Genomic DNA, 13991 nt, shown 5'->3' with positions numbered 1-13991 from the left:
AATAAATATAGTAAGTATTGTGCTCTACATTGATTAAAACACTTTTTATGTTTCATTGAAATAATTGTTGAAATCAGCTGAATATGATATCAAAGAGTAAACTAATTTATATTAATTGCCAGAGCCTATATCCGCAAAACTATGCTGAAACTGGAAATATCGCTTCGGGTTGCTGTGTCAGGTAGGCCAGTATTTCCGCATTAATTTTAATTCAGCAAATAGGAATGCCCGCCGTTTTACTAGCGCCTATGATTTGGTTTATCGACGTTAAAAATGTTCTTTTTTTTTCAAGCAGGTTAAAGTGGATCAATATTCTCCCCAAAATACGCAAATATGAAAAATGTTTTGATGCGTAGGATTAAAAGTAGTTTAATGAATTCAATGATGCTGTGTTGGCAACAGCAATGCGAAACCGATTGCTATATCCCAGGAACGACTGGTGTATCAATTGTATATAACATTATCTATTTTTCTGAAAATCTCAAGCAGAGACCATTGTGAAATTATATTATAACGAAATTCATTAAATTGAACATTTAATAGCTTACAATTTAAACTACCAATGGCAAAAAATAAGTCGATGTTAGAGACGTAGCGTTTAAAATCGAGACGCTTATATGGAGGCCATGTGAACCTTATGGTAACCTTTAAAAGCAAAACTTTAATTAGATGGGCCTGCTATTAAAATGTCTTCTGTTAGACGTTAAAAGTGGGAGTGATATTCCATTAATTCTAACAAGCTGATGTCATTAAAAGAACTGTGTGTAATAACTGTTGGCTAAACGCATCATTCATTGATACAAAGAGTGTGTATTGCTCACAGTAAAATGTTTTTATCGTGCTTCGCCCAATTGCTAGCCTCAGCCTCACTTCAGCTGCCAATCTTTGAACTCAGCACAAAAACGCCCTCTTTTATTCCTAGTAACATAATGTACTATTTTTTCCAATTTTTCCTGCTTTAACTCCAATTGAAATTTTTACGCGAAAATGCCATGGATATCCTGTTTTGCATTCTGTCTGTAATCGGTGCATTGCATGAGCTCCAATTGAGCCAATTATTGTTCCAAAATTACGCTCAAAAATTCGCAGAGAAAATACTGTAATTAACTAGATGATGATTTAATGAAACCTCATGCAAAATTCTGGTCAGATTACTCATAGCAGATACATATTGCGGCTCTTAATCTCGACAGGCGAGAATAACGAGATCAAATATCAGAACAATGGCGGTTCTAAATTAAATCCAGTCCAGTAGAGGGTGAGTTTTAGTAGCCACGTTGTAAAGCTGTAACATTTGCATGCATAAACCGCCTTTATCACGCCACCGAGCCGAACAACGGGAACGCTTGGTATATATATTTTTAGTCAGTTTGAATAACCGGATGATGGATGAGGGTCTGATAGTGCGAGGATTACTATTGTCGGTAGCAAGGGACCGTGTCAGACCCGTTGATTATGTCCCTTTATAATTGCTGAAACAGTAAGAGTGAGTGAGAGGACTGAGGACTACTGAGATCATTGGGTTTAGTAGCACTCTGTGAAGTGTTATGTCTAAGGTAATTAGCAATCTATGGTAATTAGCCCCAAACTCCAGAGGAAGAAATTTCAGCATTATTAATCCTCGATTAATTGAATGGAGTATTACGAAGTTTGAATTCGCAGAGATGATAATGGAGAAGAACTGAGACCTTAAAAAATGTGTGAAGATCAATATACAGGCAATTTTGCTTATCAATAATCTGTCTTTATTTCTATGTTTCCATGGATGTGATTGTTTTGGCAAAGTTGCCAGGAGTTTCATCCATCGGCCCCAAATACTACACTTAGCTGAAGCAAATGCTGCGTTGGTATCGTAGATGCTCCACATTCTAAGTACATACTTGAAAAATTAAATACGGCTTGATAGCATTAAAGAAAATTCCCGTCTTCTCATTGTTCTTCAAATTCTGTGGTCATTTGTTCTCTACCGGTCCATTCTAACATGCCGCTTAAGGCTTATAATAAAGAAACATAATTCCACAAACACAAGTGCAAACCATAACTACCTAGGATAAATCAATCCAAGGGCTTAAGCCATAAATCTTCACGATTCGCACGCATTTCGTACCTTTGTTGAATGACTACCAGATTCCATCCATCAATTATAAAGCCGAATCCCGAATTCGTGGCCTTTAACTAATATCCGAAGGCGAAAGGGCTTCCGGTGTAGTAACGATGATAAATCGATTCCAACACTTTACAATTTTGTAAAACATTCAGCATCAGGTGAGTCAAGGGGAGGGTTTCGACAAATTTCATTTATCAACCACCGCTTCAAGGGTGGGTATTAACGCTAAGCACTACTGAAGGAAAAGTCGAATTGCAACAAATTGGGTAGAGGAGAACATAAATCAAGGTCTGATTCACTAAAATAGGGGCATATGTGCCCTTGCAGGGGGAGAAATGGGCAGTTTAATAAAATATTTTGCGGTAAATGAACACATTTGCCGGAAGTTGCTGAGACAAGGCCAAAACAACTTTTTTCCGGGGTTATATAGCTATAGCTAGAGCTGGGCTTAGTGTCGATATTTGAGTATTTTTCGGTTAAAATACTACATTTGCAAATTTACATACAACAGGGAATTGAGTTTAATGATGCTGCCCAATAAATTATTCAGCAATTCATCTATTTAATTATTCGTATATAGAATGTATGTTTTGGCTATATACGAGGTACAATGTGCCTACATAATGAATTTGTAATCTCCTGTTAATGTACTGAACACATCACGCAAAATTTGATGACTGCACAATGTGTTTTTACTGGTTGTTCCCATGTCGATAATACGAACATTTCTAAAGGAAAACGAAAAGTCCTCATTCTTTTCCAAGGGTGATCGTTTATTGTTTCGGCTTGTTCCCTTGGACTGTGCCAATAATCCCTATATGAAATATGACACCCCTATATAAAAAATGCGTAAAAGGAACGCTGGAGTGGATTTATTTTTATTATTTAGGACAGAGAAACCACCTGACGAGATGATGTATACTTTTTGCACGTTATTGCGGCCTTTCTGTCATTCTAAAACCACGAAACGTCGAGATGTCTCATCTGAGAGATTTATGCCCACGCAAAACTTGATGGTGAGGCAAATTCTTTCAAACCTTAAAAACTCCCTCTTTAGTCCACATTTATGTATAGATTTTTTTCCGGATTACACTGCATATAAAACACATTAGCATAGTAATGCTTCCAAAGAGACTCGCATTCTCCATGGAAGATAATTCACTTTGGGTTTTTTTTAAAGCAACGCTTTGGGAAATGCAAACTTTGCTCATAAAATATTTTTACTGCTTATTTTGCGGACGCAGAGGCGTTGGAAAAAATCCTCTGTATACCGGGAACAGCATTTAAGCTTTCGCATCTAATGGAATGGCCATGTAAGGATTCAGAGGCGCACTTTTCGACCCACGAAACTACAAAAAAGATTTGATGAATGGATTTTATTTTGTTGGAAATTTCGCAGATGAATTTGCATGTAAGTGTGGATTTATATCAGAGTTAATGTCGTTAGTCATTAAATTTAGAAGAGAATCTTGGCAAAATGTGCCGACGTCAGGAAATCGAATAATGTGGATTGTCTGTAGAGAGGGGAAATTCCCTGAAATACGTACAACTCGCAAAAACTTCGTGAAAATGCAGCAAAAATTCGCGAAGAATGCTTTTTTGTCTAGTGTTTCCTCAAAAACTGTTAGAAAATACACGAGACCGATCGAATTAGAAAAAGCGACCCTATTTTTAATTTCTTTATATCCAGTAAAAGCTATACAGGGTGAGTTTTTTTCGATGATTAGTGAAGGGATCTTGGAAACTAGCGGAGTTACGAAATCAGTTAAATAGGGAAAGAATTGCAGTTTTAGGAGACCAATTTAAAGCCACTTTTAGTTTTTTGAAAAAGTCTATGGCTTGCTAGATATTTAGCAAAAACCAAATTTTGTCGATTTCTTTTAATCGATCTTGTCGTCTAAATAGTGGTTCTAGAGTGATTGTGTAAATACGAACATTGTAAATAATTTTGCCCTGAAAAAGATAAACTATCTAGATTTTTTTTGACAGCTGTCATTTTTGAGATATGGCATAAACTTGCTTTTTTTTTAATGGAAAGCATAGTAGGTAATAAAGTTATAAGGATGAAATAAATGTTTTTTCAACACTCTTACAACAGTACGCTGAGAAGTTCCTGCTTCTTCTGCAGCTTGCCGTGTTGAAACCGATGGATTTTGATTTATACAAGCCAGCACATTTGTTTCTGTAATTTCATTTATGTTGTTTGATGAGTCCCTTTGTTTACTGAAGGAACCGTATAGTCCTAGATTATCATACAACCTTCTAAATGTACACAGTGCAGGCTGTCGACGATCAAAAAACTGTTCAAAATATTGATCTGCAGCTCAAACAGCGTTTAAGTTACACCGAATCTAACACTCTACTATATCCCTCTTTTCGAGGTTTGAAAAATTCATTTTAAAAACTTATGCGCATTTACTAATAATTCCTCGTTTTGAAAAATTCTTTTCAAAGCAATTAAAAAACTTAAATTTATATCTGATTTAAATAATGCGAGCTGTCAGTGTCAAGCAAATAATAAATCAATATGAAAGATTTCATGTCCAACTATCTTAAAATTGCAATATCGGATTTAAAAAAGGCTATAAGTCCGCCATTTTGAAAATAACTTTCTGCTTATTGGTATCATTTTAAAGTATGAAAAAATACCTTTTTAAATAACTCATTACCTACTATGGTTTCCATTTAAAAAAAAGCAAGTTTATGCAATATCTCAAAAATGACAGCTGTCAAAAAAAATCTAGATAGTTTATCTTTTTCAGGGCAAAATTATTTACAATGTTCGTATTTACACAATCACTCTAGAACCACTATTTAGACGACAAGATCGATTAAAAGAAATCGACAAAATTTGGTTTTTGCTAAATATCTAGCAAGCCATGGACTTTTTCAAAAAACTAAAAGTGGCTTTAAATTGGTCTCCTAAAACTGCAATTCTTTCCCTATTTAACTGATTTCGTAACTCCGCTAGTTTCCAAGATCCCTTCACTAATCATCGAAAAAAACTCACCCTGTATATATATATACAGGTTTATTTACCCAAACCGTTCATTAGAAGTTTACTAGAATCTAAAAGTGATACGAATTTGACAATTTGGAGTTAAGTTCGACATATACTTTTTTCTTTATATTTTTAAAATTGAGAATATCAGCGTTTATGTATTCTTCCATTTTGATTCAAAATTTCACTTTAATTTTGCTACTAACAGCCACCGAAAAACAAAAACGTACAATAACTGTCATTATTTCTTTTTCAACGGCCAACTACGCGAATAATAAAAATTTACCAGAATGAATATCTACTATTAGTTTCACATAAACTTAATTATTTCGAAAATGGTTTGGAATAGGTATAGGTAACCCTAATACAGTTTGATAGAGAATTACATTTTCTACTTGATACTGCTTAAAGTTATAGGGTGTCCCATTAAAAAAAACGACTTTTGCAACTTCAAAAATGTAAATGTTAGGAACTGAATTTTGAACACCCTGTATAATACTAAGCCACATAAATAGTGAAAATGTGAACCTAAGACTATGTATTGACATTCTGCAAAATATGGAGATTATGTCTTTAATAACTGCGGAGATATGCAATTTTAAAATTGGTCATTACAGAGGCACGTTTTTAATTCAAGGTTAAATATCTCAAAAACGGTAAGAACTAAGTATAGAACATTATACAGAAAATGTATCTAAAATATTATGTATAATCTAAGAATAAAATAATATACAGGGGGTTCCATTTAAAATAAGCAAGTTACAGCTATTTCCGGTTAAACCGGAAGTGACAGCAAGTTGAAAATATTTTTAAAAAATAGTATATATCGAACTTAATTTAACTCCAAATTTTCAAATTCGTATCACTTTTAGATCCTAGTAAACTTCTAATGAACGGGTTGGGTGAATAACCCTGTATAGGTCCATTTAAGGTCTGGAGTGAAAATTATTTTAACACAAATATAATATACAAATATTGGGTTCGACTGCAAATATCCAATTTAAAGAGCTTTCTAGAGATTTATAACGGGCACTATAAATAGTAAGATGAGTATTAAAGTAGAGAGGTACAACAGGTTTTCGCAACTGCGTAATGTTTATGCATAGGATAGCATAGGAAGCATATAACTTGTGTAATTGAGGCTGAAAAGGATACATCAAGCACGTACGATTGTTTGACCTTCAAGTTTCCATGTCGAGTCCTTTTCGTCTAATTCAAAAACTATACACTAAAACTATATGAGTGATGGTGACACCTTCCTACGCTGTCCTATAGTTAACCAGAATTTTCCGAAATATTTCAAATCTAATTTTGGAGACCTCTACGACTCGCGTCGCTAAGCATCTGCATGTAAATTTGTGATGGATTAAAGTAAGAACATTCCTTAAATTTTCTCCCTCTCTGGACAATGAGCTACATTCCTAAGATCGTTATTTCACCTGTTGACAAGCCAATCAATCCTGACCCTTCAGGGAGCCCTAAAACAAAGGCATATCGCAACCATTTAAACTTCCATCTTAAAAGCAGATATAAATGTAAATGCCCCATTATACGTCCACACCTGGTGAACCACGGCACCACGAATCCATTGTGTCGCTTTTTGTTTCGCGACCAAGACGAAGAATCACGTTCGCTTCGGGCCCATATTTGGTCAACACGGGACTATTGAATAGGCAATTGAATTTTGTCTGCCAATAAATAAATAAATAAATACCCCTTTAGGTGGAAGATAAGTTAAGATAATAACTCCTCAAACTTGATTCTTGTGACAACTCAAAATCGCTATCACAGCCAAAAGTAATTATTGTAAGTTTAAATAGAAGCGCCACAGTAATAATCGTCTGTAATTAAGAAAATTGCTTAATTGGATTTGGAACATGTTTCTGGCTGCTAAGGGTTATCTACGACGGATTAGGAGCTAATTAGAACGGTAATGGTCGCAATCGTCAAGTCTTTGTTGAGTGGCTGGCTCTGAGCGGAATTAATTGTTATTCTCAGCAGGGAAACTAAACTATACGGACCCTATTAAATCTAATATTCTATGTTTAAACTGTAGTTAAAGGTAAAGACTCGGACTTTAAATTACCGCATTAAGACCGCGAATCATCTCAGCACACGACAAAAAATTCGTTTAACGTGGCAGATGCGTGTATGGGGCCGGAATTCCGAACTCCGTTTTACGTGAAGATTAAGTGTAATTTTGAAGACTTTAATGACTCGGTGGATTTTTCGAGAGGCACTAATTGTCTTCTGATAACTCACAAACATGTCACAAAAAATCTTTAATTGACCTCCTGTGTGGCGAAAGCGAACAAGGCACCTAAACCTATTTTAATTGATGTATTTATAACGGAAGATTGTGGAGTTGTTGCTAACTAAATAAGTGATGTTAAGATGGCTAATGATTCCTCCAAAAATCCCGCATTTTTGGAACAAAGTTCAAACAAAGTATATACCAAGTTCAAAGCACTTCGGCATGTATCTGTAATAACATTTCTGAGTAAAATTCGCAGCAACACTGCAAAACCAACTATTTTACTATACACTCTGATGTATAGACATTTAACACTCGAAATGCCGATCATCTGCGAGTGCCTAGATGTAGACCCGCTACATCGGTCAGGAACCTTCGGTTACATAAAGTTACCTTCAGACATAAAGAACCTTGACTTTAACAACTTTAGACGAAGAATCAAGCGAATTTTTAATGGAAATTCCTTTACAGTGTAAAGGAATACCTTAATTTCAAGTTCTCAACGCGGCATTGTGCGACACGTTTATGGGCGTTTTCTATAAAACAGATAGCTGGCGTGTATTTATTTATTATCGACTTTATTATACTTCAATGTATAATTATGTCCATCTTTTAAGGTGTATCCCCGAATAGGTGAAATGACTTTTGTCAAAGTCAACAAAATCTCGAATTTAAATCCTTCTCCCTATGACTATCTACTATCTATAATCTAGAATATTTATCTATTCTATCTATAAAATAGAAGTTAAAGAGCCCTGTCCCTAGGAATTTGGCAACCTATTCCAAGAAAAACAGAGACGAAACTTGTTTGCACTTTCAAGGGGCCTAAAATTAAATTTTCATGATTTATTTATAATCCAGCGTGACTTGAGAGTAGGTCTTCAGAAGATTTCTGATCAATTTAGAGTACTCTGAATTTTGAATGTGGAGAGTCTCTAAGTTTATGAATAACTTGAGGTTAAATATTGAGAAATTTCTAAGCGTGAAACTAATTTATTTTCCATTTCCAAATAAATCCTTCGTTCGTTTCACCTTTCTGTACAAAGTGCTTGCGGATTTTGGCCGTCCCATTATCCTATTTGAAGTTGTTTACAGCAACCATATTGCCACGACGATTTCGAATCTCTGATTGAACGATCCATTTGTCGCACAGATGTCCTAATCAAAATATACGTCAAAAATAACTCTTACAGCCATCGGTTATTTCAGGATCCAGGGGGAGAATTTTTTTATAATTCCTTTGTTACCGTGCGCAAATTTAGAAGTTATTGATCAATAAGCGAGCTTCAAGAATTTTCTTGTATCGGATTAAAAGTATTTTAGGTCGCTTAATCCAATTCGCCAAAAACCTAGATTAAACTAAGCCGAGAAAACGATATTTCACCGCCGTTGTCCTGGCTTTATTATTACTCATTCGGTCGTCGTTTATCCTCCTTTCGAAACGACAATGTGACAATAGCTTTTTTCAGTCGCCATTTCAGTCCATTTTGTTACCCAGTTTTTAGGCCTGTCTCGAATAATAGATTCAGATTTACTATCAATGTCTTCTCCTCCGTATACAAAACATGGAAAAAAATTAGGACGCTTTTTAATTTCCTTCAAACGGGGCTCAAACAACCCGAATCAATTAAATGGTTCAAAGCTTAAAACCGCCGTTGAAAGCTTGGTGAAGTTGAACTTTAGATGGGTTTAATCGTGCGTAACCCTGGGATTAAAAATTTAATTCGCAATTACGTTACCTACACCACTTTTGAGGCCAACATCCCCCACCGTCAACCGTGAGATTTGAAGTGATATCAGAGATGGCTTTTCGTGGATGTAAATATTCCCTATCTTCAAAACTTTCGACGTCGTTTTCAACTTCCACTCCACGGTTTGCGATGGGGGAGATTACGGGGTAATTCAACCCTGGGTAAAGTAAAGTTTGATCCACAGGAGAATGTGTAAATCTTTTCTGGCTTTGCAATTCCTAGCAAAATTCATTGAATATGAGAAATACTAACATTTGTGCTTAATTGTATATTATGCGGGATCAATGTCCTCCAAATGTAATCTAGATGGTCACGTGCCCGCACATCCACACATTCCGGAAGCTGGAAGATTGAGGTTCCCCGTTGTTCCTGATTATCCAAGTTGGTCTTTCGACGATTAATCCCGCTTGATCGGCAGGAATCCTCCTAGAATACTGATTATCCATTGTTCAGATGTAGCGATCGTCAAAATTGGAACTTTATGCTTTTGATGCGACCAAACTTTAACTGGTAACATTTCAATAACTTTTTTTACTATTAGTTGAGCCATAAAACTTCTGCTCATAATATTTAACAATGGCTGACGATAAAAATGCGAGTTTTGATACTTTGCGACGATAAGGTTAGGACACTTGTTTCGTGTAAAACTTGAGGCGAAATAGCAAAAATAATATTTAACAGTTATGTTGTAATTGACCGTTGGACAAAAATGAAAAAAACATCTATTAAGTAAAGGAATTCCGTCGCAGTTAAACTGAAATCCGAGAAAACTGTATCACCCTAGTTGATCTTGAATAGCGCAGTCGACACAAAGTTTTCTTATTTCGATCTAAGCAAACAGTAATTTGTTAGAGCCAGATGCGTTTCACGCTCGAGGGACGCCATTCCTTCGGGAATCACCGCTAAGACATCCCGTATAATTCCCGAAAGACGTTCATAGAATCTGTAATGCGTGAAATGATCCCTCATTGCCGATTAGGGGAGATGGTAAATGGACGTATCCTGGGAAAGGTTGATTTGAAGCATAAAGTGTATTGGAAAGATTCAAGTCGTAAGGAGATTTAGATTTGGCTCCTGTTAAAGGTTTGAGAGTTGAAAGGTAATTGAAAAACGCCGATGCAAGTAAGAAAAATCGCATAATATGCGAATGTAACATTAAAATTTTTTTTCTGGATTGAACCGAAATTTTACTGGATATAGTCGATGGAAACGGTTATTTCTTCTTTTACAAATACCCGTAGTTCCGGAATTCAAAGCCGATAATCAAATCCAATTATTTCTGAAATATGTGCAGTATGACTTCCTGTTCTATTTTTCGAGGGCAGAAAATTGCATATGGATTTAAACCCGGCCGATGGAAAGGTCAGCACGTGTAACTAGTTTTAAATATTGTTGTTTTATTTTATGAATTGTAACCAGGGAATAGAAAATTAGCTGGGAAACAGGGGAATATACGGGGTCTAAAAAATCAACAAAAATACCTCGAAACTTGTTTACTCCTTGAGAATCTCGAACACTTCTGTAATATCGAATATAAGATAAAAATAGATCTTAATCTACCAATAATAATTGTTTAGGAGATTTAAAGATTTATTGAAATCTTCAATCTTTTCTCAATTTTTATTTATTTATTTTTCTTTATGGTGAACAAAAAAATAACCATTTTCTTGGGATTGCCCATCCTGTATCAGTTGAATGCAGCTGTATATACAACTGCTTTTTTTTTCAACTCCTCCTGCATTTAACTACATCAAGTACTAAATCTGGTAATGCATTGTTAAGTGCTCTTTTTATGTCCAAAAAAAATTCCAGCGCCAAAGTCTTCGAGTTCAGGGATGTCAGGTTTTGAAGTGTCAATTCTGTCGGTTTGTTGGTTCGGTAGACGTACTGTTCGCATTCATGAGGAAGGATTCTGAGGGCACCTTTCTTCAAATATCCGTCTAACAACTTTCCCAAATTCTTCAACAGAAATTATGTCAGGTTATGAGGATAATGCCTTTTGCCACGAATAAAAATATTTTATAACCTGAGAACTACATAAAACTTGCAATTTTTAAAAATATTTCTTCAGTCGCAGAAAGATATTTCTTTTCTTGAAAATAAAACTATTATGTTCTTCCTTTTCTGGGTAATGGATAACCTCATAATTTTGAGATTTATATTTTAAGCTAAAAGCACGTCAATGGAAGAGTATTTAACTATCGAATAGTGCAAACATCTGAATAAAAGTAATGTTTTCTTTTTTATTAGGTCGTGTAGTATGAAATGAGTAGAATTGAATTGAAACTTTAGTCATTTTTTTTTTCATATGAAATGTTTTTATTGTCAATCGAAATATGCACCACCATTATCAATACACTTCTGCCATTTAACGGAAAGTTCATTGATTCCCCTGCTGTAAAAGCCTGCAGGCCGGGAGTCGATAAACTCTTGGAAGGCAGCTTTGACAGCCTCGTCGGAGTTGAATGTTTTCCCTACCAAGAAGTTATCCAAATTTTGAAAGAAGCGGTAATCAGTGGGTGCTAAGTCGGGTGAATACGGTGGATGACGAAGAGTTTCCAATTCCAACTCCTGTAGCTTGGCCAAGGTGACTTGTGCGGTGTGTGGCCGAGCGTTGTCGTGCAACAATAGCGGTGCGCTTCGATTGACTAATCTTGGCTGCTTGGCTGGCGTCAGTTGCCTCATCATTTCGGTCAGTTGTCGGCAGTAGACATCAGCCGTAATCGATTCACCAGGTTTCATGAAGCTGTGATGGATGACACCTGCGTTGGACCACCAAACGGACACTATAAGCTTCTTTTGATGAAGGTTTTTTTTCGCACAATGTTTTGGTGGTTCATCTTGATCCAACCACTGCGATGAACGTCTGGTATTGTCATATAGGATCCATTTCTCATCACAAGTAACAATCCGATTCAAAAATGGATCGTTATTATACCGGCACAACAAAGAAACACAAGCTTCGAGACGTCGTTCTTTCTGTATGTCGCTCAACTCATGCGGTACCCACTTGTCCAGCTTTTTCACCTTACCAATTTCAGCCAAATGAGTCAATATTGTTTTTTTGGTTACACTGAATATTAACGATAATTCGCTTCCACCACGGCTTTCAGATAATCGTTATCCACTTGAGTTTCAGGTCGTCCACGTGGTTCATTTGTTCAGGTTAGTTCAGGTCAAAATTGCCAGAACGAAATGAACCAACGAGATACTGTTTGCTGTGAAGTGACTTCAGTACCAAACACATCATTAATATTGCGAGCCGTCTGAGCTGTTGTGGTTCCACGGTGGAACTCATATTTCATTAACACACGAATTTCACTATTTTGCATGGCTGCACAAAAATTTTTATAAAAATAAAAGTTTTCAATCATTTTTAACACTTTAAACTCTGATCGAAAGAGGAAGAATGTGCCTTTTCCACATAAAAAAGTCAAGTCCAAATATAGATTTAGAGTGAAGTTATTCGCAGTTGAATGTGGCATTTCGAGAATCTACTCATTTCATACTACACGACCTAATAATTGGTCTTATAAGAGAACTATCTTAGTTATAGTCCTTAAGTTATATTCCCATTCTTTCCTTCTACTGACTGCGAAATAAATTAGTACAAGTCTGTTACATTCTGTTAGAAATCACAATATTAAAGATGGTTTATGGGAACAGTCTCCCATTTTCGGTAATAAATACTTAATATTGATTACCTTTCGTCTAAGGAGATTGTTTATGTTTATGTCTGGTTCTTTTTTCTGGCTACGTTATGTTTTATTCTTGAGTTCTAAGTACCGTTTACTTCTTTGCATATGATATAGGTATACAGTTAGTCGTCGTCTGTAAGAGGTTACGGAATCACCTCAACCAAGCACTTTATTTCTTATATAATATACTAGTAGTTTATACTATTAACGTGTATCATTCTGGTCTCCCACACCCTGTATGAATATTTTTTAACCGACACATTCCTCATATCGTTGATCTTGTCTTTTTCGAAATGCGTAGTTGACTTGGAACTGTTTTCTTTTCGCACTTCATGAATCAGAGACATTTAAAAAATTAGTATTCATCTTTTTGTGCTCAAGTTTAACAATATACAAGCTAAATTTGTTAAATGGTTTTAATTAATTGATTATAGTATCTATCATTTCGGGCCTGCCTTCAAAGAGATTACCATAGTCAAATATGTGCTTTCTCGCAGATTTACTGCAACTGGAGAATTCTTTAATTTGTCTTCGTACCTGAACCTGAACCTGAACCTGAACAGAATCGCTTAAGTGAGCCCCTCAAATTTTGAAAATATAAACTAAATTTGCTAGTTTACCTAAACTCCTACAATTGTCTTTCATAATCTATTAAGTTTAATCGTTTAAAATATTATTGTTATAAAATAAAGTGCATATTTCGTAGACGTACTTCAATGCCAAGGCAGTATTTAGAGTAGCTAATCTAAAAGGAATTGGAGCACTAATGGCAAAGTTGTACTTCATTTTAACTTATCAGAAACAAGAAACTCAAACTAAAGGCGTCAAACGTTCATTAAAGGTCCTTAGCGACACGGAAAACTTGAAATTTCCTTCTCACAATGGAAAATCGGAAACTCTCAGACTTAATAAAAGACAGGACTTTTAATTCTTGAGACGCAAATGAAAACTTAAGAGAAATAAGAAGTTGGAATGACAGGATACTAAATTTATTTACTAATCCCCTGAGCAATCCCTCTACAGTCAAATTCAGAGTTAACAGAGATAATAGGAATAGGAAAATTTCATACCTTTTTTGGTCTGAATCTAGAAGAAAAAACCGTATGAACCTGATGATTATGAGTTCTGATATGAATTTAGATTCTTTTAAAGCTCTACAAACGCAAATGGAAGTTTAACG

The 13991-nt window shown here is 35.4% G+C and overlaps 1 protein-coding gene across 2 annotated transcripts in view; it reads right to left on the bottom strand.

The window, feature by feature from the left end:
* The window catches only part of Tpst (tyrosylprotein sulfotransferase), a 103138-nt gene that overhangs the window by 67551 nt on the left and 21596 nt on the right, over nt 1-13991 (bottom strand). The window lies entirely within an intron of this gene.

Source organism: Euwallacea similis, chromosome 14 (assembly GCF_039881205.1).
Source record: "Euwallacea similis isolate ESF13 chromosome 14, ESF131.1, whole genome shotgun sequence".
Lineage (NCBI taxonomy): Eukaryota > Metazoa > Arthropoda > Insecta > Coleoptera > Curculionidae > Euwallacea > Euwallacea similis.
This window is presented reverse-complemented; position numbering and strand designations above follow the sequence as displayed.